The sequence below is a fragment of the Ziziphus jujuba genome, chromosome 8, assembly GCF_031755915.1.
Source record: "Ziziphus jujuba cultivar Dongzao chromosome 8, ASM3175591v1".
NCBI lineage: Eukaryota > Viridiplantae > Streptophyta > Magnoliopsida > Rosales > Rhamnaceae > Ziziphus > Ziziphus jujuba.
In genome coordinates this window covers 29,782,358-29,795,444 of record NC_083386.1, presented here as the reverse complement: position 1 = coordinate 29,795,444, position 13,087 = coordinate 29,782,358, and positions in this window count along the sequence as shown.

Below are 13,087 nucleotides of genomic sequence, written 5' to 3'. Positions count from 1 at the left end.
AAAATGGCAATTAAACAAGTATCCGTATAGGATGGGTGCAATGGGCTACGCGAGATTAGAAAGAGCCATTGTATGCAATTTATTTTTATTTACATTTAACCATATTAATTTTGTCATTGTTACTTGATCACTTGCATTATTAAAATTAATTTATTTGTAATTTTGAAGCAACTTGAAAGAGGCACCGAAGATTATGTAGACCGAGATGACCTATGGATACGGGCATGTATGGGGAAGGATGGAAAATATGCAAATGAAGAAACTGAACATGTAGCGGAAAAAATTGTGAGTATTGTATTTTTTATGAATATTTGATGCATATATTATTATTTAGTTCATTATTATATAAACTGATATATTCAATCATTTAAACAATATATTGTAGAATGACTTAAAGAAGAAGGCAACAGAAGGAGAAATTAGGCCTTCACCTCCTGTGGATATCCTCACACAAGCTTTGGGAAAAGAGGAGTATGGAGGTAGGCTTAGGGGTCGAGGCAAAGGATACATGGTGACTAACTTTTTCCATACTCTTAAGCCGAGTTCACAAAAAAAGACCAAGTCGGAGGGAAGTGGAAACAATGCAGTCTATGAGATGCTGCTCAAAGGTCTGGTGGCGATCGTCAGAAATTCAAGCAGCAGCAGCGCTGCCCAAGTTGATGCGCTCATATCGGCATGTGGTATTGACATTCCGTCACTTACTCATCCAGCTGATACTGTTGCTGCTCTTGGGACCCAAGTCAATGATGTTGCTGGTCAAGGGACCCCCCCCAGTCAATGATGTTGATGCTCCTGGGACCCCAGTCGATGATGTTGCTGCTCATGGGACCCCCCCAGCCAATGATGTTGATGCTCTTGGGACCCAAGTCGATGATGTTGCTACTCATGGGACCCAATCTACATCATGGATTGATGCTCCTCGGATCTATCCCGAGGTAATTATTTTATATATAAATATATATATATATATATATATGTTTAAGTGGGTTATTATTATCTATATAGCTCCCATGGTTGAAGAGTTTTGCCTACCGCCATGAGGTCATGGGATCGAGTCTTTAAGTTGAAGGAATATTATCATATGAACATATATTAATTTTTTTTTATTTTTTTTAAAACTTTGCAGGGTGTAAAATGCAATCTTGCACAAGGCAATGTTGGCCATATAGTAGCACGTGGCACTTTGGTACCTTCGCTGCCAATGGATGTGTGCCATGGTGTGAAGCTAGGTGCAGCAAATTATAAGGTCACTGTTGATGACGTTATTGATGGATTTGCACCTTTGCCTATTCCGTCATTTGACATCATACGTGTCAGTGATGCTGAAGGTACATTTGTTGCATGGCCAAGAGATCTTGTTGTCTTGCCATCTGGGGAGATATTGTTCGATGCAGCTATATATATTAATGAAGTTTAAAATAATTTTGTTTTTGTTCTATTTTAAATGTTGTTTGTTGATATTTGTTGGGAAGCTCGAACAGGTCAAATGTTGAGAATGATCAAGATGATAATGTTGATCCCTTAGTCGTTACTCCAACGATCCGAGAGTTGCTACGTCGGATCAAGGACGTCGATAGCAATCATTTATGGTTTTTTAATATGAAAAAAGAGATCTTTGGGGAAGAACAACAGTTGGGCATAGTGAGGAGTGATATAAATGATTTTTGTTACATGCAAGAATTATCTTCCGAATGCATCTTGTTCTACATAAGGTAAACTAAATTTGGATGTCTTTATAACTAATTCTTTAATTTAATTAATAATACACTATAATTACTTGTAATTGGATTATGTAGGCATTTATGTGAGGGATTGACGGGCTCCTTCGAAGGGAATTATTACTTTGTTCATCCGGATATTATTGCTTCGGTTGGTCATCCAAACCCTCATGAACGGATGATAAATATATTGAGTAGATGGCAAGATGCAAGAAATAATCAACTATGATTCTTTCCCTATTGTGCAAGGTAATATTGTGTTAGTTTTAATTGAATTATGTTGTGAAAATATTAATTTCGAAAAACATCATATTAACTAAAATATTTATTGGTGTTTTTAGGAATCATTGGATGCTATGTGTTGTTGATTTATACAAAGTAGTAGCATGGTTTTTTGATTCTTTGAAGACTTATAAGAATATAATTGATAAGGATCTAAAAACTTTGATCGACGAGTAAGTTAATAACTCTAATATTTTTAATTAATTGTTCTTATATTGGATTTGTACTTTTGAAGCTACTATATAATCTTATACAATATAGATATTTCTATATAGTTCCTTCGTTGCATGGAACCAAGGAAAGACATCTGAAAAGAAACTTCAGTGGCAAAATACTAAGGTAATTATTATATATAAACTTAGCATTATTAGTTGTTAGTTAATTTAAATACTTGTATATATTCATATCTAATATTACACATAATTTACTGTTTGCAAATTTAGACATTGATGCAGCCCGGGAGTACGGAATGCGGTTACTATATTATGATGATAATGCGAGATATCATTAGGCGCAAAGTTCCTCCTCGGGACTTAAGAGAAATGGTAAATTATTATTAATTTAATGATTTCATCATATTTCTATTATGTAATAATTAATATTTATGATTATTTGTATATGTATTAACATAAGTTTCTCATGGTCAATACGAATGTGTCACTTGGTTACAAGCTGAAAATGTCAACGAATTTAGAGATGAATGGGCAACAGCGATGATCACAAGTATCTCAAACCAATGAATATCTATGCATGGTAGTGAAATAGCTAGCTTTTGTTAATAGCTTTTGTTTGTACATATAAAATATCGTAGACAAATTTGTGAAAATCGCTCATAAGGTAATATTTGTTTTGCATGAACTTTGGTTTTAAACATACCAATTTTACAAAAATTCAAACAATATTAAAAATAATTAAAATAAACGGTGAACAGGCGACGCACAATATGCTTGAGAGTCGCCTGATACAAATAATGCAAAAAAAAAAAACAAAAACCATCACAGTTATGTGCTTAAATATTTTAACTGGTTATTTGAAGTTAAAAGTAAAACAGATTGATTTATATTTTTACAAAACCCAAAAAAAAAATAAAATAAATAAAGGTGAATAGGCGACACAATAAGCTTTAGTGTCGCCTGATACAAATAATGCAAAAAAAAAAAAAACAAAAACCATCACAGTTATGTGCTTCAATATTTTAATAGATTATTTGATGCCAAAAGTAAAACAAATTGATTAATATTTTTACAAAACCAATAAAATAAATAAATAAATAAAAGGTGAACAAGCGGCGCACAAATGCTTGAGGGTTGCCGGATACAAATAAAAAAAAAACAAAAAAAACAAAAACCATCACAGTTATTATCTTAAATATTTTAACTGATTATTTGAAGTTGAAAGTAAAACAGATTGACTAATATTTTTAGAAAACAAAAAAGATAAAAGGGTAACAGGCGACGCATAATACGATTATTCGTCGCCTGATACAAATAATGCAAACAAAACAAAAACAAGAACGGTTATGCTTCTTAAATATTTTAACTGGTTATGTGAAGTTGAAAGTAAAACAGATTGATTAATATTTCTAAAAACCAAACAAATAAAAAAAAATAAAATTAAATTGTAACAAGCGACACACAACCATATTGTGCGTCGCCTTATATAACAAAAAAATTAAAAACAACACAGTTATGCTTCTTAAATATTTTCACTGGTTTTTAAAGTTGAAAAAAAATTAGATTGATTAATATTTTATGAAAAAGGAAAATAAATAACAATAAGGGAATAAGGCGACACAAAATACACCTATGCATCGCTTGATAAAATTTTTTTTTGGAAAAAAACCAAAAAAAGGCTCTGTGATGCTGCTTAAATATTTTCACTTGTTATTAAAGTTGAGAGAAAATCAACTATTTAATATTTACAAAAAACCAAAAAAAAAAAAACTAATAAATTAACCGGTGACGCATAATGAATATTTTGAGTCGCCTGATATCTATAATGTGTGTTGCAAAAAATTAAAAATCCAGCACTGTTATTTTTCTTAAATATTTTTACTAGTTTTTAAAGTTGAAAGAAAATCAGATTGATTTATATTTTATGAAAAAAGAAAAAAAAATATATATATATATAAGGGAATAAGGCGACGCAAAATAAACCTATGGGTCGCCTGATAAAAATATTTTTTGTAAAGCAACAAACAAAAAAGCTCTGTGTTGCTGCTTAAATTTTTTCACTTGTTATTTAAAGTTGAAAGAAAATCAACTACTTAATATTTACAAAAAACCAAAAAAAAATTAATAAATTAACAGGCGACGCATAATGATGATTCTGCGTCGCTTGATATCAATAATGTGTGTTGCAAGAAAATAGAAATCCAGCACTGTTATTTTTCTTAAATATTTTCACTAGCTTTTAAAGTTGAAAGAAAATCAGATTGATTAATATTTTATGAAAAAGAAAAATAAATATATATAAGATAATAAGGCGACGCAAAATATACCTATGCGTCGCCTGATACAAATATTTTTTGAAAAAAAAAAAAAAAGCTCTGTGATGCTGCTTAAACATTTTCACTTGTTATTTAAATTTGAAAGAAAATCAACAGTTTAATACTTACAAAAAAGCAAAAAAAAAAAAGATTTAATAAATTAATAGGCGACACATAATATTGATTATCCGTCGCTTGATATCAATAATGTGTCTTCCAAAAAATTAAAAATCCAGCACTATTATTTTTCTTAAATATTTTCACTGGTTTTTAAAGTTGAAAGAAAATCAGATTGATTTATATTTTATGAAAAAAAAAATATATATATATATAAGGGAATAAGGCGACGCAAAATATACCTATGCGTCGCCTGATACAAATATTATTTTGAAAAAACAAAAAAAAAAAGCTCTGTGATGCTGCTTAAATATTTTCACTTGTTATTTAAAGTAGAAAGAAAATCAACTGTTTAATAATTACAAAAAATCAAAAAAAATAATAAATTAATAGGCGACGCATAATATTGATTACGCGTCGCCTGATATCAATAATGTGTGTTCCAAAAAAATAAAAATCCAGCACTGTTATTTTTCTTAAATATTTTCACTGATGTTTAAAGTTGAAAGAAAATCAGATTGATTTATATTTTATGAAAAAAAAAAAAATATATATATATATAAGGGAATAAGGCGACGCAAAATATACCTATGCCTCGCCTGATACAAATATTTTTTTTAAAAAACAAAAAAAAAGCTCTATGATGCTGCATAAACATTTTCACTTGTTATTTAAAGTTGAAAGAAAATCAACTATTTAATACTTACAAAAAACCAAAAAAAAAAAAAATAATAAATTAATAGGCGACGCATAATATTGATATTATGCGTCGCCTGATATCAATAATGCGTGTTCAAAAAATTAAAAATCCAGCACTGTTATTTTTCTTAAATATTTTCACTGGTTTTTAAAGTTGAAAGAATATCAAATTGATTTATATTTTATGAATATATATATATATATATATATATAAGGGAATAAGGCGACACAAAATATACCTATGCATCGCCTAATACAAATATTATTTTGAAAAAACAAAAAAAAAGGCTCTGTAATGCTGCTTAAACATTTGCACTTGTTATTTAAAGTAGAAAGAAAATCAACTGTTTAATAATTACAAAAAACCAAAAAAAAATAATAATAATAAATTAATAGGCGACGCATAACATTGATTACGCATCGCCTGATATCAATAATGTGTGTTCCAGAAAAATAAAAATCCAGCACTGTTATTTTTCTTAAATATTTTCACTAGTTTTTAAAGTTGAAAGAAAATCAGATTGATTTATATTTTATGGAAAAAACAAATATATATATATATATAAGGGAATAAGGCGACGCAAAATATACCTATGCGTCGCCTGATACAAATATTTTTTTGAAAAAAAAAAAAAAAAAGCTCTATGATGCTGCATAAACATTTTCACTTGTTATTTAAAGTTGAAAGAAAATCAAATGTTTAATACTTACAAAAAACCAAAAAAAAAAAAAAATAATACATTAATAGGCGACTCATAATATTGATTATGCGTCGCCTGATATCAATAATGTGTGTTTCAAAAAAATAAAAATCCAGCACTGTTATTTTTCTTAACTATTTTCACTGGTTTTTAAAGTTAAAGGAAAATCAGATTGATTAATAATTTATGAAAAAGGAAAATAAATAAATATAAGGGCATCAGGCGACTCACAATACGCTTATGTGTCGCCGAATATATATATTTTTGGTAAAAAAAAACAAATTATCTCTGTGATGCTGCTTAAATATTTTCACTTGTTATTTAAAGTTGAAAGAAAATCAACTGATTAATATTTACAAAAAAATAAATAAATAATAATAATGTGGAACCAATTAAAATCCAGCTCTGTTATTTTTCTTAAATATTTTCACCTATTTTTAAAGTTGAAAGAAAACCATATTGATTAACAATTTTCTTTAGTGTAGCATTTAAACAATACAATTGATATAAAATATACGCACTCTATTAAAGGCGACTCTGTTGGGCTGAATATTTAGCGACTCTTAACGGATGCGTCGTGTGTTGTTGTTTCTAGCGACTTCTCGACGTCGACATTTTTCGTATGCGTCGTCTATTGATCGAATTTTTACTGACGCATTAACCTCAGAGTCGCAGTTTTGTTTTTTTAGACGCATTTATTTCGTAGCGTCTCTAAGAGTGTGTCGCTAGAGCTTAATTTTCTCATAGTGATAATTTGTTCCTTAGCCCCAGATCTTCTTTCCTACTTAAAGTTGGAATTAGCTTTTTTGCTTTTGCTCTACTTCTAGCACGTACAACAATAATCTACAGCACAGAGTTGCATGTCCAAATGATGCATATTTGAAAATTCTTGTTCATAGAATGTTTATGCACAATACAATAGTCATTTCCAAACTGTGACTGTGTTGGAACAAAGTTGGAAAATTTCCAACAATCTGTCATCTTTTAAATTTACAAACATGCCACTGCAAACCTGTAAAAGTTCAAAGAAAATAAAAAAAAAACCTGTAAAAGTTCAAAGAAAATAAAAGAAAAAAAAATGCGCCAATTGAATTAAACTCCTAGTGATTATTGGAGAACAAAAATAATCTTACAAGATCTGATTGCTTTAATGATTAAAGGACTTTTAAAAATAAAATTTCAACTAGAAAACAACTAAGAACAATAAAGTAGAAAAAGTAAATTCTAAAGAGAATAAACTAATTAGTGTATATTCGTTTAGTCTTTTGTGGATGTGTGTAGAGGTGTCTTCAAAGCCAATGAAGCTCCTATTTATATATGTAGAGAACTTTGAGTTGCTTCATGTGCTTCCAATGTAGGATTTTTCCCAAACTCCAACTTTAAAATTTCAATTTATACATGTGACAATTACATGACTATTTAATCTCCAATCAATGTGGGACTAAAGCCATTTAATTAATTTCTCAAACATAACACTCCAATAAATTGAAAATATTAATTTAAAAAAATTAATATTTTTTGGCCCAAACCGAGTAATACTAAGAAATTACAATCTTCCAACAATAATCTTGGTTTGGTCCATTAGTTTTTTAAAATATTTCATTTGATGAAATTCAAGTATAAGTTTGTGTAGAGCAATATTGTCTTGATAATGAATTTCAACATAATCCTGAGTACCAAGTTAATGCCAGGAAAAAAATACAGCATGGTAAAGGATATTGCTTTGAAATTAATTAGAATAACTGACGAATTATGAAAACACAAACAAAACCTTGGAGCTCTCATCTGAATTGAGATTCTTCGTTACTGCATAACATGTCATGTATTACTTGTTTGAGAAGATTATATGTTTTTTGAGGTGAAATAATAACTAACGATATTATCAATTTGAATTATGTTGCTGTAGGAATGTTTGTTTGATATATACGTAAAGGCATATATATATATATATATAGATATATGTAGATAAGTCATGAGGTTGATATATACATAAATATGGATGCATCTATTGACTGATGTAGCTAGCAAAGTCATTCTCAAAGAGCTTATCACTTGTAAGTCAACTATATATTGACTGACCAATTCTTAATTTGTTAATATACTACTCTTTTTGTAATATCTAAAAGAATATTAACTTGATAAGGACTTGTGGTGGGATTCCTTTTTATCTTCTGTAACAAATACTCCACTTATAATTTAACTTAATATGGAACTGTATGCTCTTCAACATCAACATGCGTACAATTCCTAGTCGGCAATCGTCATCCGTAGAATTGTTGCATACAATTCCATCCCTATTTGTTACTATACTATTATTTTTGTAATTTTTAAAAGAATCTTAAATTGATAAGGACTTGTGGGGTTTCTTTTTATCATCCGTAACCGCTGATAATTTAACTTGATATGGAAATGTATGCACTTCAACATGCATACAATTCGTAGTCGACAATCGTCATCTGTAGAAGCGTACAATTCTATCCCTAATTTGTTAATGTACTATTCTTTTTGTAATTTTTAAAAGAATATATATTAACTTGATAAGGACTTGTGGTGGGGTTTCTTTTTATCATCCGTAACAGATACTCCACTGATAATTTAACTTGATATGGAATTTTATGCTCTTCAACATGCATACAATTCCTAGTCGACAATCGTCATCCGTAGAATTGTTGCATACAATTCTATCCCATTTGCAGCAGTTCTCTTGGGAAACCACAAGACAAAAGCCTGTTATAAGGATCAGCAACATCTTGCTTGAAACTCAACAATGCCTTTTTCTCATATTCTCAATGCATACATACTACATAATCACTGCTGCTTCCGAAACTCATCACGTTGGTTATGGCTGCTTCTGTAAGTAACATGTTAAGGAAAGGAATTATGACAGCTTGTTTAACGCGTACAGTCATGATGCTAAACCTTACTAGTGCTAGAGAGTACGTGCTAATGTGACTTGCATTGCATTATATATATTGTCCGCATTTTCTTATTTTAGATAAGGTCTTCGTCGCTATATATTCCGCTTCATTAATGAGCAGTTTTGCCGTGAATATTACGATTCTGAATAATAGGCTGTGTCACATTCTGAAACCATCAAAGTCGGTTCCAAGATCATCAATGTTAATTGTGAAAAAGATACATGTATGTATGCACATGCACTTATGCTCACCTGTCTATAATGGGCCAGCACTTAAAAAACTGCTACTATGAAGAATATTATCTAAATAAAGATACGAGTCATATAACAAAGGTGATTTTCCACTTGGTGGAATTTCGTTCTTGCATTAAATATATGTTGGTTAGATTACTGGAAGAAGCAAGGCGCTGTCCATTACCAACAAACACTTAAAATAAGTAGCCACAATTCACACTTGTCAACTTTGTATATATGTGGTCAGATCATAATTAGGTTGGATCATTAACACAATTATCTGAAAAAAAAAAAAATCCTTATAGCGTCAAATTCTAGTTCAAAATATTTGTGAATTAACATAATTATTGAGACATTTACAAATAACAAATGAAATATATGAAATTTTAAGAAGATTATATATATATATATATAAATATGAATATGTTTAATTTGATGCGAAATAATTATTGAATATATTATGAATTTGAATTATACTGATGTGGGAATGTTTGTTTGATATACATGTAAAAGGTATATATATATATATTAAGATATAAGTCATGAGGTTTATATATATGTATATATATATATATATATATATGGATGCATCTATTGACTGACTTAGCTAGAAAAAAGTCTTTTGCAAAGAACTTTAAACCACATCTACGTCAACTATATATTCGCTGACCAAGTCTTAATTTGTTAATTTAGTTTTAAGTATTTTGCACGTTATTTTGCTTGACAAGGATTTATGGGGTTTCTTTTTTCTTATCCAGAATAAGTACTCCACTGATTTTAGTTGGCAGTAATTACCATGTCAAGTACTTTGTTTCATTATCCATTTCCAAAAAAAAGAAAAAAAGAAAAAGAAAAAATAATAATAATAAAATAAAATTATTACAATGAATCTTGCATAAATGAATAATGTTATGTGAGTGGATTTTTTTTTATCACTATGTTGGGTGGAAATTAAGTTGGCATATTATCTATAGAATTCCTGCTACACATAAATTCCTTATCAAGAAAACACTTATATATAAGAAATAATTAATTGCATGCATAGCCCATATAAAAAAGGCAAAATAATTAATTCTATCCCCATGTTCAACGAATTGCTAAAGCACGTCTTCCACAATTTTTGGGATCTAAGTTCTTATCCTGAATTTCCTTTTTATTTTATTTTTATTTTTATTTTTTGTTATACATTTAAAAAAAAAAAAGGGTTTCTGTTAATAATTTGATGATAAAAATATGAAGTTGAGTTTCTCGGTGTGACTTACATCTTTTGTGGCTGCCCTTTTGGATTAAATTTGTTAAAATTGTATTTACTACTCTATAAACTAAGCCTCTCATCTAGTTGGTTTTGACAAAATATGTACAATCAGCATGTACGTGTCAGCAATTTAGTTAGATCTCAATCAACTAGTCAGTTAGAGATATTGGCGTGTTTTGTAAGCTGTTTTTGTAAGCTGTGTACTTTGTATATTTGCTCTGTGAGCTAAATGTGTTTGCTGTAATTGATTTTTCTAGAAAAAAAGATTTCCTTTTCTCTTTTAATTCTCTCACTAAAATTTTCTCTCTTCAACATTCTCATTTTCTCACATGGTATCAGAGCTAAATCCTACAATAATGGTGAACGAATTTGATCATGATCTTAGAGCTTCGATCACTGCGCTAGTTGTTGGTTCTTCAATAATGCCATAAGGAACAGCCATGAGTTTAGTGAGCAAGATTCTTATCTAGCACGATTCTAGAGCTAGATCCTGGTAATTTTTTGATTTGGAGGTCTTAAGTGCTTCCAATTCTGCATGGACATAAGCTAGATAAGTTTGTGCTCAAAGATGAACCGTCATTCATGGCAGACATTTTCAAGTTACAGTGTGATATTGATGAAGACGTTCTTGATGAATTTCCTCTAGAACAACAAATTTGGATTCTACAGGATCAATTTATTGTTGGTTGCCTTTTAGATGCGATTCATGACTCCGTTGCTGGTCTAGTGATTGAAGAGGTAAAGCAACATTTACTATACTATGAGAACAAATTGAAGACACACAATACTTCTGCTCTAATCGAACTGAATCCTAATTTTGCTTCTTCTATGCATTTGGTCAAATCTGGTCTTTTTATGATGCTTCTGGTGTGCCAGTTTGTGAAAATGCTAATTTCTCTAAGGATGTGAGTGCTTTTGCTCCAAATATGAGTAATTCTGTTGCCTTTACACCACCCATCAAAGGAAAGACATCTACTGCTATTGATCTAACCTCAAATGTTGATAAAAGTGATATTTCTGACTCAAATTTGACATACTCTAATGCTGATTATAAGAATAAGAATAAAAACAAGGGAAAGCTGAAGGGAAAATTTGGTTGAATGCAGTGTCAAATTTGCAAGAAACTAGGCCATACTGGAGATGTTTGTGATTTCAGATATGGCAAACCTATAAACCAAATGTCTAGGCCCTTTACAATGTCTCCTTATTTAGTGGGCAATTGGATTCAGTATTCTGGTTCTGTTGGCGACTTACTAACGTTCAGCTGATGGAGGTTTTTCTCCTTATATGCCTTATCCAAGTTCCCCATTTGGTTATTCTGTACCAAACTTATGGTCTTTTGGTTCTACATCATGGTCGAATAACCATGGTCTGTCCAACAGTAGGTGACAAGCATCCATTCGGATGACATCGCAGTCCACATAGTTATTTCCAATAGAAAATGTCACACTACATATCTCTTGGACTTGGATTTCAGAGTTTTACTTGACCCATCCAATTTTGTAAGGTTCTAGATGTGGTATAGTATGTAAGTTCAAAACAACAACTAATGCCTTTGATATGACATTTTCAATATTGCTTCCATCAATAATGAGCTCAGAAACTTTTCCATTTATAGTGCATCTTGTTTTGAATAGGGCATGGCGCTGAGTGGGAGTGAACCCCTTTATTGAGTAAAGCATCTTCTATAAAATACACAATATTTGTTCCCCATCGATATCTCCCCCACTAATTTCATCAATTACCTCAATGAATTTTGCTCCATGGTTTTCTTCTTTTTCACCAACTTCATCCACTTCTTCATGCATATGCATTAGTTCTCATTGAGGACATTCATTAGATGGATTTCCTAATTGATTGCACTTAAAACACTTAAGAGAATATGGCTGTGCATATGGATTGGGGTTTGTGGAGTGAGTAGATGGTTTCTGGATATGGTTGTGGCTGGACCATGGCATTGGCATCTTGCCTGCAGCTTTGGTGTTGTAGTCTAGAGGCTATTTCACATAAGAATTTGCAAGGTAGGGGGTGAAGATTGATGCTCTAGTTTGTTGGTGATAATGTTTTGGTTTGTTTGTACAAAAGTCTTAGAGTGATTTCCATTTATGAGGGGGTCTTTAGTTGAGTCTGGCACAGATAGCTATTTCTCAACTCTATTGGCTAGATTAACTGCTGCACTTAAGATTAGCAATGGGGCTTAAGTGCAATTTCTCTCGGATGGGTTTTTCGAGGCCATGAATGTACCTAGCAACCTGCCGCCATTCAATCTTTTGCAAATTATTGCGGGAGTTAAGGTAGAAGAATTCAGTTGTATGTTCATTCACTATTTGATTGCCTTGATGGCAGCTGTGGTATTGCTTATAAAGTATTAATCATAGTACTCTGGTAAAAAGGGGGCCTTGAGGAGTTGTTTCATCCTATACCAAGATCTAATAGGGTCTCTGCTGTCTTTTCATCTATTTGCTTGTAATTGCTCCTACCAAGCAAAGGCATCTCCACGAAGTTTGTGAGCCACTAGTTTAACTTGTTGAGCCTAAAAAATGTTCATGTAATCCATAAATGACTAAACATTTTGAAACCAATCCAAAAAACTCTCTATATCAACATGACCATCAAACGTTAATAAGTCAATCTTAATCTTATAGCCTGTATTTCGGTTTGGATTGTACCTATGTG